Raw genomic sequence first — 13,673 nt, forward strand, 5'->3', positions numbered from 1 at the left:
TCCACTGGGTCTCCTTATGAATATCCACAGGAGTCATTTGATTTTGATAAATAATACACAAAGCTCAATGTCATTTTGGAACATATTATTCTGAATTAACTTGAAAGATTCTTCACAGTTAAATTGAATCTCTTGGCCCTCCCTACACCTGATTGATGAGTGTCTCTAAAGTCTCCAAAAAGAAATAGAACATAGAACAATACAGCACAGTACAGGCCCTTTGGCCCTTGATGGTGTGCCAGCCTTTTATCCTACTCTAAGATCAGACTATCCAACATACCCTTCATTGTGCTGTCTTCCATGTGCCTTTCCAAGAGTCGCTTAAATATCCCTAATGTATCTGATTTACTACCACTGTCCTCTCACAGACCCTCTCCCCAAAGTCTTCCTCCAATTGCCTTAGAATCATGCCCCCTAATAAAATGTGAAGTTTGATTTTTACTGCAAGTTGTGCCACAGAAGCACTGTAATCTCGAGATAGAAAGCAAATTTTGTTTTAGTTCATGGGTTTTGAGATGTATTCCATGTAAGGGACAATAATGCTAAAAATGGTGTGAATCATGAATTAGAAATTTAGCAATGATATTGCCCGTGTAATTTGTCTTTAGAGCAAGAGATTATGGAAGTATTGAAAGTTACAGCACCGAAAGAGGCCATCAGCCCATTATGAATAAACTAGCCATGCATTCAGTTATATAATGATGTCACATGTTTTGGTGTTTTACATCTTCGTACCTGAGGCATACTTAGAGTTATAGAGACCTACAGCACGGAAAAGGCCCTTTGGCCCAGCATGTCTGTGCCTCTCTAAAACAACCATAATCCCATTTTGCAGCACTTGGCCCGTAGCCTGTCGACCTTGGCATCACAAGTGCACAACTAAAAACCTCTTAAATGTTATGAGGGGTTCTGCCTCTGCCATGCTTGCAGACAATGAGTTCCTGACTCACACCAACCTCTGACTGAAAAAGTTTTTCCTAACATCTCCTGTAAACCTTCTACCCCGACCTTAAATCTTAAAACTATACACCTCCCCCCCCCCCCGTCCCCCCCCCCCCGTCCCCCCAGGATTGATCCCTCTATCCTGAGGAAACATGTTGTCCTTTAGACCATGTGTATGCCCATCATAATTTTATACATCTCCTGTCAATCTCCTCTGCTGTCAGGAAAACAATCTCCATAGCTGAAACGTTCCAAACTAGATAACAAACGAAGAAATATCCCCTATACCCTCTCCAGTGCTAACACATCCCTCCTATAATGTGGATTCCAGAATTACACACACTACTCTAGCTGTAGACTAACCAACATCTTAAGCAGCTCCCCAGCATAATTTCCCACTCTTAAACTTGACTAATAAAGGTAAGTATCCCATATGCTTTCTTAATCACTTTATCTACCTGTCCTGCTACCTTAAGGGACCAGTGTACATGCATACTGAGATCCATCTGAAACTCAGTGATTCCCAAAGTCCTACTGTTCATCATGTATTCCATTGCCTTGTTTGTCTGGCCCATGTACATCACCTCACATTTCTCTTCACATTTAAGTGAACACGGATGAGGGGACAGATGAAGATCACAAAGGTAGTGGAAACAGATAAGAGTAACTAATTAAGTGTATGTCTGATAGCAGGGGGGTGTAACCCTGGGCCTTCTCCATGGATTGCCTCTTTGGGGAAGAGGCCTAAGCAGTCCAATTGAACATTGAGCAGTTCAATGTACCATTGAACAAGGTTGAATGGTGCTCATGGTAGGACCATTCACAACAGGCAGGTCGGGGCAGATAGGTGATAGTCAATGTGCTGTCCACAAATAACTCGATGACGAAAGATGAAGGAGGCCTGTGCACTTCACCAGTTGTAAACACAGACATCTGTAGCGACAAGGTGGACCATGTCATTGTCATTATCTGAGCACCAGCCTATCATGATCGTTGCCAAGATTTACAGCACTATAAAGTCCCCACTATTAAACAACGTCACGGGCAGACTACTAGCATCGATCGTTTACCAAGTTCAATGGCAATGGAGAATTGGCGAGAGGGACAAGGTTATGAACCTGGGAGACCTTCGTCAGGAATCTGAACCGGGATGAGGGGACAAATGAATGAAGATCATTGACTCTAGTGATGGGGTGGAGGTGTGTTTGGGTAGTAACATCTGAGCAATCCTCTTTAACATCTGAGCAATCCTCTTGAGGATGACTTCAATTCACCTGAAATAGGAAAGGGGCTAGAAAAGGTGGCCTAAAAATAAGTTGTCTCAACTCTGGTTGAGGAACTACACCCTGAAGGATTACCACTTTCATGGTAAAAGAAAGAAAATATTAAAGAGGTGTTTAGTGGGACGAACATTGATATTGCTGACAAGAAGAAATATGTTGTCAAAGCCTTTTGTCTTACACTCATCAGGACAGACTCACAAGAATGCCAAATGGTTACGGTTAGGTTAAACTCTCTTTGAAGCACAGAACATAGATGTCAATGACTTAAAGGAGAAAGTGAGGATGCTGGAGATCAGAGTTGAAAAGTGTGGTGCTAGAAAAGCACTGCAAGTCAGGTAGCATTCGAGGAGCAGGAGAGTCGATGTTACGGGCATAAGTCATTCACCATTCCTGATGAAGGACTTATGCCCGAAATGTCGATTCTCCTGCTCCTTGGATACTGCATGACCTGCTGGGCTTTTCCAGCACCACTGTTTTCGACAATGACTAAGAGGAGCTTTGCACCATTTGTTCAATATGGCAACAACTTCTGTATTACAGTTTTAACATCTTAATGATGAGGCAAGGTGGCAGCAGAGACAACAATAATAGGAATCCAATTATGCATTCCACATGGGATGTCCTGCCCATGCACCCAAAAACCTGGGTGTTGGGAACTTGCGTGCCCAGTCACATGAAGACCCACAGCAAAAACCTCTGACCCTGTGAAGGCATCATTTTTAATTCATTCATGGGATATGGGCATTGCTGGTTGGCCAGCATTTATTACCCAGCCCTAGATGCCCTTTAGAAATTGGGGGTGAGCTGCCTTCTTGAACCGCTGCAGTCCATGTGCTGTCAGTTGAATCACTATGCCATTAGGGGGTAGTCCAGGATTTGACCCAGTGACACTAAAGGAATGGCAAAATATTTCCAAGTCAGATGGGGAGCGGCTTGGAGGGAAATTGCAGGTGGTAGTGTTCTCATGTATCTGCTACCAGGATTGTGGGAGCAGTGATTGTGGGTTTATCAGGATCTTTAGTGAATTTCTGCAGTGCATCTTGTAGGTAGTACACACTGCTATTACTGAGCATTGGTGCTGGAGAGAGTAGCTGTTTGTGGATGTGGTGCTAATCAAGTGGGCTGCTTTGTCCTGGAAGAAGGAGGCCATCTGGGAAGTGCGTTTTTGGAACTGGTCCTCCTGGGAGCAGTTGCGGCGGAGTCGAAGGAATTGGGAGAATGGGATGGCGTTTTTACAGGGGGCAGGATGGGAGGAGGTGTAGTCCAGGTAGCTGTGGGAGTCGGTTGGTTTGTAGTAGATGTCCGTGTTGATTCGGTCGCCTGAGATAGAAATAGAAAGGTCGAGGAACGGGCGCCTGAGATAGAAATAGAAAGGTCGAGGAACGGGCGCCTGAGATAGAAATAGAAAGGTCGAGGAACGGGCGCCTGAGATAGAAATAGAAAGGTCGAGGAACGGGCGCCTGAGATAGAAATAGAAAGGTCGAGGAACGGGCGCCTGAGATAGAAATAGAAAGGTCGAGGAACGGGCGCCTGAGATAGAAATAGAAAGGTCGAGGAACGGGCGCCTGAGATAGAAGTCCTGGTTGAAGATCCATTATTTTTCTTCACAATGTCTTGCCTTCATGTTCCAATGATTAATCACGAGATATTTTCTTCCATACCAAGATTTTATTTTTGTTAGTCTCTCCTAAACTGTACATTAGTTCCACTTTGCCTTTTCTTTGTCTATGTATTATTGCTGGAAATGTGTTGCTGGAAAAGCGCAGCAGGTCAGGCAGCATCCAGGGAACAGGAGAATTGACGTTTCGGGCATAAGCCCTTCTTCTGGAATGAGGACAGTTTGTCCAGCAGGCTAAGATAAAAGGTAGGGAGGAGGGACTTGGGGGAGGGGCGTCGGAGATGTGATAGGTGGAAAGAGGTCAAGGTGAGGGTGATAGGTCAGACTGGGGTGGGGGCGGAGAGTTTGGGAAGAAGATCTCAGGTTAGGAAGGCGGTGCTGAATTTGATGGATTTGACTGAGACAGGCTGGGGGGAGGGGAAATGAGGAAACTGGTGAAATCCTCTTCCCGACCTCTCCGCCCCCACCCCAGTCTGACCTATCACCCTCACCTTGTCCTCTTTCCACCTATCACATTTCCGACGCCCCTCCCCCAAGTCCCTCCTCCCTATCTTTTATCTTAGCCTGCTGGACCAACTTTCCTCATTCCTGAAGAAGGGCTAATGCCCGAAACATCGATTCTCCTGTTCCCTAGATGCTGCCTGACCTGCTGCGCTTTTCCAGTAACACATTTCCATCTCTAGTTTTCTACATTGTATGGTAGCTGTGAATGCACTAACTGAACTAGAAGGGCTTGGCTTAAGAAGCAGCAGGTTCTAGAGCACAAGTCTTCCATATTACTGCCGGAATGTTTTCAGGACCCATAGTTTTTGCACTATCCAGTGCCTCCAACCATCTCTTGATATCAAGTGGAGTGAATTGAATTGGCTGAAGATTGGTATCTATGATGCTGGAGACCATGGATGGATGGATGGGTTCTTCCGTCATTGAAAATGGAGATATTTGTGGACCCTTCTCTTCCAGTTTAATTGTCCACCATTGTACATGACTAAATGTGGCAGGACTGCAGAGTTTAGATCTGATTTGTTGGTTGTAGGATCGCTTAGGTCTATCTATCACTTGCAGTTTGGCAGGCAGATAGTCCTGTTTGATAGCTTCAACAGATTTTCACCTTTTTTTAGGTATGCCTGGTGCTTCTCCTGGCATACCCTCCTGCAGTCAAGGGGCAATTGATGATGAATCTTAGCCCAATTTGCACATAACTCAGTTTATTTCTTGATACAGAACTGATGACAAAAGATCAGTTGTGACCAATCCTGGGCATTAATAGATCTGACATGGTGGCTCAGTGGTTAGCATTGCTGCCTTACAGTGCCAGAGACCAGGATTCGATTCCTGCCTCAGATGACTGTGTGGAGTTTGCACATGCTCTCTGTGTCTGCATGGGTTTCCTCCTCTAATCCAAAGATGTGCAGGTTAGGGGAATTGGTAATGCTAAATTACCCATAATGTTAGGTGCATTAGTCAGGGATAAGTATAGGTTTGGGGAATGGGTCTGGGTGGGTTATTCTTTGGAGGATCAGTTGGACCTCTTGGGCCAAATGGCCTGTTTCCACACTGTAGGGTATCTAATCAAATGGATTTGTTGCCACTTGCTCTGTAAGGCTTTAATTGACATACTAAAATTCATAATCAAGTGGGCTGCTTTGTCCTGGGTGGTGTCAAGCTTCCTGGGTGTTGTCAGAGCTGCACCCATCCAGGCAAGTGGGGAGTACTCCGTCACACATCTGACTTGTGCGTTGTAGATGGTAGAGAGGCTTTGGGAGGCAGGCCGTGTGTTCCTCGCTGCAATATTCCGAGGGTCTGACCTGCTCTTGTAGCCTGCGTTTATGTGGCCCGTCCCGTTTGAGTTCCTGGTCAATGGTAAAGTCTTATGTGGCAACTAGAAACTAACATTAAGATGTAGATTGTCGGTGGTCTCCATTATAAGAAATTAATTTCGCTTTTTTTTGATAGGTTGATATTTTGCTTGCTCCTTTCGTTCCTCAGATATGCCTCAATCCTTTAAGTCATCATCAATAAAATACATTCGAAAGTGAAGAGTAGTCAGTGCATTTTTCTTGTTAGTTTGCAATCAGTGAGAATACCTCAGCGTGATTGGCTGCTTATTCTGCTTGATGACCTCATTGTGACTTGGATAGCCCCATAACCTGGTGCCAGATTCAAAAGAAAGCTGAGAGAAAGGAAATCCATGCTACAGAAACCTTTAGATCTCCGAGATCACTGGAGGATATAACCTCTTCAGAAATCTGGGCTAGTCCCATCTTATTTAAAGGTGGTGTTGTGACTGAACTTCATATAGTGAAATTAAATGATGCATTAATTGAAAAATTTGAACCGAATCTCAGGATAAAACATTAAATCGGTCATCAAACTTGCAGAGTTTTGTGTTCAGATATGCAACACAAATAGGACATTAAAATATCCAGAATGTAAGCTCTGATCTCATTGAGGAGATCATGACTGAATTAATATTCATGAATATAGAAAAATTGCACAGTTGGATCTTTTTGTAATGTTTATTACATTGAAAGCCATTGCAATCTCATTAAACTGGAGATTTCTTTGCAGTGATAACTGCATTTTACAAAGTTCCATTATAAAAGGCATTCCATTTTAATAACGTTCCATTGCAGTGGTACAGCCTTGTGGGGAGTTCCTGCAGTGAACTTGGTCGATCTGGAGGTAAGCCATGTAGAAATGTGTAATAGTCTGAGAAGATACCCACCCTGAGCTTGTGTTGTGGCTCAACAAGAAATTAACATTACGAATTGTGAAAAGGCAAGAGATCTCACATTCAGGAGTTTGCTCATAGCAAGCATTTGTTGAGAAGATCAGTTTAATCAATTTAGTGTAACAAGGATGAAAACGAGTTTTGAAAGTATCATGTGGAATTAATTTTATGTTGGAATTCAGTATTATCACTTTTGCCTTGATGAGTAAATGTTTTAACCCTGACACTTATTTATCAGACTGACCCTTGATCAAGATCTATGTTTTCTTGTTTTTCAGGATTTGAGCATCACTGACAAGGCTGGCATTTTTGCCCATTCCTAGTTGTCCTTCAACTGAATGGCTTTCTCAGCTATTTCAGAAGGTAGTTACATATCAACTACATTGGCTGTGTGGGGCTGGAATCTTGTGTTGGTCCAGAGCAGGTAAGGCTGGTGAATATCCTTCCTGAAGGGACATTAGTGAACCAGATGGATTTTTACAACAATCAATGATAGTTTCACATCTCTATGAGTCAGACTAGTTTTAAATTCCAGATTTCATGAATTGAATTCCAGATTTCATTAATTGAATTCCAGATTTCATGAATTGAATTCCGGATTTCATTAATTGAATTTAAATCCCGCCAGCTGCTGCTGATGGGATGTGAAACGGTTGGGTTTGCCTTTGGTCTTGATATTCACAAGTCCACTGACATTACCACTACTCCATCATCTCCCCGTTAATTAATTCTACTGACTATATTTGTGCCATAAATGTCCTCAGCCTTACACGGTGCTGAATTCTGATAGCTGACAGGTTAATGGTGTGTTAAAGTGCAACCCCACTCTTTCCAATACCCTATTCCGGAAAACTTTCTTGAGGCACACTCTCATGATCCATAAAAGGCAACATTTTTGGATGCATTTGAGTTTTATCTTCTTCCTGTATTGCATTTCGGCCTAATTTTTTTATTCATTCGTGGGATATGGGCATTACTAGCTGGGCCAGTATTTGGGCATTACTAGCTGGACCACTATTTGTTGTCCATCCCTAATTGCTCATTGATCTGAAAGGCTTGTGAGGGTCATTTCAAAGGGTAGTTAAGAATGAATCACATTGCTGTGGATCTGCAGTTATATGGAGGCCAGACCAGATCAATAGGGTAGATGATCTTCTTTAAAGGATGCTAGTGAACCAGATAGCTACTTACAACACTTGACAGTGGTTACATGTTCACTGTTACAGTCACCTTAAATTTCAGATTGGATTCAGTTGTTATCAGCTGCCATGGCGGGATTCAACCACATGTCCCGAGAGCATTAATCTGAAAGGGCAGCACACGGTTCAGTGATTAATACTACTGCCTCACAGGGATTAGGGTTCGATTCCACCCATGGGTGACAGTCTGTGTGGACTTTCTCTCCATGTCTGCATGGGTTTCCTCCCACAGTCTAAAGATGTGCAGGTTAGGCAGATTGGCTGTGCTAAATTGCCCCTGGTGTCTAGGGTTGTTCAGGTTAGGTAGGTTAGCCATAGGAAATGCAGGGTGGGGAGGGAGGGATACTCTTCAGAGAGTCAGTGTGAACTTAATTGGGCAAATGGCCTGCTTCCACACTGTAGAGACTCTATGATTCTGGGTTACTTGTGTCACGACATTATGCTACTGCCCCTCCCAGTCCCTCTGTAAGCAAATACTTTCAGAAACAGTTAAAGCGAAAAACATAATAATTATGCATATAAATTTATAAAAGATTCTTTTTTGGTGCTGTTCTGATACCATTGCACTAAGTGATGCTTAATGCCACCTATGCTGGATCATTCTGTGATGTGTAAGGACAATGTAAATGGACTGATGTTACACATCCAAGCTCCTCCACTACACCCTTTCAGCTATTGCCAAATTTCTAGAGTTCGGTAAAGCTGAAATAATGAAAAATTGTTCTGCCAGGTGAGTTTGTCACACTTTGTACATGCATCAGTTCAACTTCAAAGCATACCAGCCTCAAAGATACTGCATCAGTTTTCTGGGGAGCGAGCAGTTCAAGAAAGCTGAAAATGACAATATCTTTCATGTTCAACACTAGCAATGTGCAAAACTGAAGTAACCAGGATAATCAAGTTTTTAAAAAGCATCATCTCTAAGGACATGGCTATTTAAATCAGGGAATTATGGAGTAATTTACATTAATGTATTAGAATTAAGTTAAATTGAGCTGAGTAGAATTTAGTCCCACAACACAAAGCATCTGAGTGTGTGGATTGCAATTTAGCATGTATCCAATTTGACTTGCTCACACCATCTTTCTGGGATCCAATTTCTCACATTCCACAGCCCTTTTGAGATGGTGACTTCATTAGCATCTCCCAAGAGACCAGATTGAACGATGCTCAAAATTCCGATGATTCCCTAACTCTGAAAAGGGTTCCAAAAATGCTTTATTCTTGATGTTATAAGGAGTGTTTGGAAATGAGTGAAATTCGCTGTGACCATTGTGTGTTTCATTTGAAACCAAAATGAAAAATAATCATACAATTTTAACTCATCTTTCATAAGAGTATTATTTAGAAAATAGGAGAAACACAGAGTGGTAACATATAGTTTGGAGTATCCAGTTTACATAATGAAATTAATTGTGATATGATTAAATCTTGAATGATTAGACTAATCACATGATAAGGAACAGATGCTTCACCAATAGGATGGATCAGTACAGTTGAAATAGGTGCAGTATTATTAAAGTTTGCATAAAAATCAACTTTTGAAGTCTCAAAATTCCTCCAGAAATGGACACCAACTTATAGTTCTGAAGAAAGGTCATTGGACTCTAGCCTTGCTTTCTCTCCGCAGATGCTGCCAGACCTGCTGAGTTTCTCCAGCGGTCTCTGTTTTTGTTTCTGATTTCCAGCATCCGCAGTTCATTGTTTTATTGTCGCTAATTTATGTGCAGTGAGCCAACTGCATGGGTGGTCACTATTTCAAAACATGGTCAGCAATCAGTGCAAGGAGTGGGCATGTCTTAAACTCCTGAGCAACTTTGCAATGTGCATGGCATCATTTGCTTGGTCTCGTGTGTACAGTTATAAAGTAACAGCAAGTAAAGCATGCATTTGTGTTTTGAAATATTGAGGCTGACTACTTTGATGAAAGTAGGATTTTGATCCAGCAACACTGAAGGAACAGTGATATATTTCCAAGTCAGAATGGTGAGTGACTTGGAGGGGAACCTGGAGATTGGGCGGCTTGGTGGCTCAGTGGTTAGCACTGCGGCCTCACAGCACCAGGAACCTGGGTTTGATTCCTGCCTCGGGCGGCTGTGCAAACTCTGCACAGACATTCTCCCTGTGTCTGGGTGGGTTTCCTCCAGGTGCTCCGGTTTCCTCCCACAATCCAAAGATGTGCAGATTAGGTGAATTGGTCATGCTAAATAGTCCATAGTGTTAGCTGCATTACTCAGGGGTAAATATAGAGTAGGGGAATAGGTCTGGGTGGGTTACTCTTCGGAGAGTTGGTGTGGACTTGTTGGGCCGAGTGGCCTGTTTCCATACTGTAGGGAATCTAGTCTAATGTGAGTATACAATATAGTGGCTGAAAGGGAGGTCAGGTATATGCCAAAATCATAATTTTTGCAGCCATCTTGTATTGACTTGTATGGCACGATTTATGGTATATCTCGATCAGACTAAAAATGATTCACAACATGTTTTGAGGTAAAAAATTGATTGTACAGTTCTGCCTTTAGTTGTTTACTGCTGATACAATTGGATGCTAACGTTTCTGAGATTCATGCACAACAACTCCAAAATTCCTCCATTCTGTACCTTTCTGCAATATTTCTCCAATGACATGATCCTCATGCGGAAAGTGAATGTGCCGTCCCTATGTTTGCTGCTGACACAAATATAGGTGGAAAGGCAAGTGGTAAGGATGACACAAAGAATTTGCAGAAAACTTTAGACAGATTAATTAAGTGGGCAAAGAGTTGGCAAATGAATTATAATGTGGGAAAATGCGAGATTATTGACTTTGGCAGAAAGAAAGATATAGGGGCTGATTATTATTTAAATGAGAAAGACTGGAAAAAGCTGCAGCAAAGAAGGATATGGAAATCCTTGTGTATAAATCTCAAAATACTAACATACCATTTCAGCTGGTAATAGGGAAGGTAAATGAATTGTTAGCCTTTATTTCGAAGTAAATGGTGACTCAGTGGTTAGCACTGCTGCCTCACTGCGCCAGGGACCTGAGTTCAATTCCCGCCTCAGGCAACTGTCTGTGTGGAGTTTGCACATTTGCTCCGTGTCTGCGTGGGTTTCCTCCGGGTGCTCCTGTTTCCTCCCACAGTCCAAAGACGTGCAGGTCAGGTGAATTTGCCGTGCTAAATTGCCCGCAGGGTTATGTGCATTAGTCAGGGGTGAATGTATGGGAATGGGTCTGGGTGGGTTGCTCTTCAGAGGGTTGGTGTGGACTTGTTCGACCAAAGGGCCTGTTTCCACACTGTAGGGAATCTAATCTAATAAACATAAGAAGATCTTGCTAAAGTTACATAAGGTACTCATCTGGTCACGCTGTGAATGGTTCTGTTCCTTGTATCTAAGGATAGATATACTGGCACTGGAGGCAGCCCAGAGAAGTTAATTCTGAGTATGCATGAATTCTCAAATGGGGAGAACAATGTTAAAAATCACGTAACACCTAGTTACACTCCAAAAGGCTTATTTGGAACCACTAGCTTTCATCAGGTGGATGAAGGAGCAGTGTTCAGAAAGCTTGTACTTTGTAATGTTTTTATTCTTCTGTGGGATGTGACCAGCACCCTCAAGCTCAGCATCTGTTGCCCCTCCTGCATCGCCCTTGAACTGAGTAGCTTGCTATTGGCCATTGAAGAGGACAATTGAGAGTCAATAGTGCTGTAACATTAGAGTCACATGTAGGCCAGATTGGTTAAAGATGTCAGATATCCTTCCTTAACAGACATTTGTGAACCAGAGAAGTTCTTTCAACAAACAGTGATAGTTTCACGGTCACCATAACTGAGACTAAATTTCAGTTCCAACTTTTAAAAATTCATTCATGGGACATTGACATCGCTGGCTGTTCCAGCAGTATTGCCCATCCCTAGTTGCCGAGCTGAGCTGTCTTCTTGAACTACAGAAAGGGAAGTGCCGGTGTTGGACTGGGGTGGACAAAATTAAAAATCGCACCACACCAAGTTATCGTCCAACAGGTTTATTTGCAAGTACAAACTTTTAAACACTGCTTCTGCTGGTGACTAGGTACCTGATGATGGAGCGTCGCTCCGAAAGCTTGTACTTCCAAATAAACCTGTTGGACCATAACCTCGTGTTGTGTGATTTTTAACTTTGTACACCCCAGTCCAACACTGGCACCTCCACATCACAAACGGGGAGAGGTTGAATAGATTGAGCCTGTACTCATTGAAGTTGAGAAGAATGAGAGGAAACCTTATTGTAACACATAAGGATTTTTTAGTGAGCTTGACAGGGTAGATGAGAAAATGTTGTTTCCCCTGTTGGGAGAGTCTAGGAGGCAACGTAATCTCAGAATAAGGGATCGCCATTTGAGAGATGAGAAGGAATTTCTTCTCTCAGAGGAATCTATGGAATTGTTTACCACAGAGGGCTGTCGAGGCTGTGTCATTCAGTATATTCAAGGTTGAAATAGATTTTTATTCAGTAAGAAGATCAAGAGCTAAGAGGACAAGGCAAGAATGCAGAGTTGAGGATTATCAGATCAGCCAAGAATTCATTGAATGACAAAGTCAAAAGTCACACGACACTAGGTTATAATCCAACAGGTTTATTTGAAATCGCAAGCTTTCAAGGCGCTGCTCCTTTGAAATCTTGTGATTTCAAATAAACCTGTTGGACTATAACATAGTATGATGTGACTTCTGACTTTGTCCACCTCGGTCCAACACTGGCACCTCCACATCATTGAATGGCAAAGCAGAATCGATGGGCTGAATGGCCAACTTCAGCTTCTCGTTTTGTGGTTTAATGCCTCAGGTCTAAGGAATCTCTGTTCTGCCTTTGATTTTAATGATCTTTTAAAATTTCAACAACTTTCTACAGTGCACCTTCCCTTTTAAGTGTAGTCAGCTGCCTTTTGCGAAGAGGTGGGTGGCTGTACCATGTGAATTCTGAAAAATATTGCCTGGTCCTGCTGCTGTGTGCAGGGTCTACAGGTAAAATAGGGGAACATACAGACCAAAACCTATGATTATGCTGATAAGGTGAGTATCTTAACTTTACGTGCTTTATAACCTCAATCTTAATAGCATGGGCAGGCTGAATTGCCACCCCTCTACCCCAAAGAAGTGGCTATCCCATTTTTAGACCTTAATGCATTCTAGTAATGTAGCATATTATAGGCACCAATAGTTGCTCTCTGTGAGGGAACAGTAGGTAGAGAATATTCATTGCTGTGAATTTATACTTGTTATGACTTTTACCAACTTGAATGAAGTACACTCAGAGCTGATGTGGTGACTAATAGCACTGTTTTGCAGTGCTATCCTTTTATGTTTCTGCTTTTGTAATAATAACACTTCAACAATGCAATTTCTGGATAAAATGTGTGCAATTAAGTATGAATATTAGAAAATTGAAGCAGCTTTTTTTAAAACAGCTATGCGGAACATACCCCACAGTGCCACTTTGAAGGCAAATTGAAAGTGGAATTGACTTGAACAATAGACTTAGCATTCTTGCACCTGAGTGGTCAGCAACTATGAGTTTACTGAGGATAAAAGGGATAAAACAATAGTTTCATTTAATGCTTCCATTTAATACTACAGTGCAAAGAAATGTCTAAATATTGAACCTTGAAACTGATCTTTTTGCTTGTTTTGAAGGTGTATATTTACCACAGAGAAAATTATAGTGTTCAGGATTTTTTTTATTAACACTTAGTGTTGTACTTTGAATTGAAGTGCTTCAGCTTATACATTACGTTTATGGTTTTATAATGTATTCTATTCATTGAAAAGTGTTGAAGGTGTCAGCCATCCATAACTAATTGGAATGTAAATATTTAGTGTGTGTAGAGCTGTGGCTTCTCATTGTTGGTCATACATCAATGTTTTCATTGGTAT

General features: G+C 42.1%; 1 protein-coding gene across 1 annotated transcript in view; it reads left to right on the plus strand.

The window, feature by feature from the left end:
- The first annotated feature begins 6,932 nt into the window (after positions 1–6,932).
- slc6a5 (solute carrier family 6 member 5) overlaps positions 6,933–13,673 on the plus strand; it is an 84,390-nt gene continuing 77,649 nt past the window's right edge. Inside the window, exon 1 of the mRNA XM_043705396.1 lies at positions 6,933–7,001. The gene's annotated coding sequence lies outside the window, so the exon portion shown is untranslated. The remainder of the gene's footprint in view (positions 7,002–13,673) is intronic.

The sequence above is a fragment of the Chiloscyllium plagiosum genome, chromosome 16 (genome assembly GCF_004010195.1).
Source record: "Chiloscyllium plagiosum isolate BGI_BamShark_2017 chromosome 16, ASM401019v2, whole genome shotgun sequence".
NCBI classification, from domain to species: domain Eukaryota; kingdom Metazoa; phylum Chordata; class Chondrichthyes; order Orectolobiformes; family Hemiscylliidae; genus Chiloscyllium; species Chiloscyllium plagiosum.